Source organism: Tribolium madens, unplaced genomic scaffold (genome assembly GCF_015345945.1).
Source record: "Tribolium madens isolate multiple individuals breed KSU strain unplaced genomic scaffold, Tmad_KSU_1.1 Scaffold_91;HRSCAF=231;Tcas5.2_LG7, whole genome shotgun sequence".
NCBI lineage: Eukaryota > Metazoa > Arthropoda > Insecta > Coleoptera > Tenebrionidae > Tribolium > Tribolium madens.
Window position 1 is genome coordinate 680,460 of NW_025401063.1, and position 1,356 is coordinate 681,815.

Sequence of the window (1,356 nt, forward strand, 5' to 3'; positions counted from 1 at the left end):
GCTGAAAATAATGACGTATTTGCCTTTTTTGAGAGTTTAAGCAGATTTTTGGGATGAAAATTCGATTTTTTAAAGTGAGTATTTAAATTAGAGATTCTGTAAAGAATATTAAAAATTATACACAAAGTTTGGAAAGTGTAGCAGAAACTGCTAAAACAGAAAATTTACTCTAAAATTTACTAAAAACTGAGTAAATGTAGCAGATGAAGAAATTGGGAAATATCTTCTGAGACAAAAAATTGACTAGAAGTAACATAAATACCTATATAATGCAACAACTATAGAAAAACTAAAATCTAAAAATAGTAGAAGTGAGAATTAAAATTCTGAAACTGTACAACAAAATTGAGAAAAACAGGAGATTTTGCTAAAACTGAAATTTAAGATATCTCCTGAAACAAAAGCAGAAATAGAGATATGAATGAAAAGGTTAGAATTGATGTTAAAAATCTAAAAAGTTATCAGAACTTGCGATACTTAAAGTAGTAATACAAAAACGCACCAAAAATCTGAAAATTGCTGAAATAATTTTGCAATGCTAGAAAAATTGTACAATAAATTTTGAAAGTGAAGCACAATCTGCTGAAACAGAAAATTGCGATATCTCTTGAAACACTAAAAAATTGAAGAAATGTATCAGACTGAAGAAATCTAAAAAGTTGGCAATTTTTTTTAATACTTAAGGTAGAAAGAAGAAGAAAAAAACAATATACTAGAAATCTAAGAGTGGTAGAAATGTAAAAATAACTGAAAAAGTTATGTAATAATAATAAAAAAATCTGCTAAAACTGAAAAGTTGTAAAATATCTTCTGAAACAGAAACAAAGTAGAAAATTGAAATAAAAGATCAAAAATATCACAAAAAACCTAAAAATTTTTAATTAGCAGATTCTGCTGCGATATCCTCGGAAATAGAAACAAAAAAGATAATCAAAGAAAATAGTCCTAAAGTAATGAAGGCAATGTAAAAAATTATTCAGAAATAGTGGCACAGAAGTCTAGGAATAACAAAGAAATTCTATGAAAAAAACTAAAAAAATATACAATAATTCTGGAAAATATAGTAGAATCTGCCAAAACTGAAAAACTGAGATATCTTCTAAAATAGTGATAAAAAGAAAATTAAAAAATCTTTTTCGGTTTTTAAGAGACTTTAAAGTTGCGATAGTTTATACAGAAAATGATATAGAAAGAATAAAAAAAAGTCAACACCCCAACAAAACTAAAAGTACTAGAAATAGTGAATTAATGACGGAAAGAAAATTGAAAAGTTGTAGAAATTTTTTTCAATTTTTAAAAGATTTTCGAGTTACTAAAGTTTATGAAGAAAAATAAATAAAAAAGAAGAAAAAATAC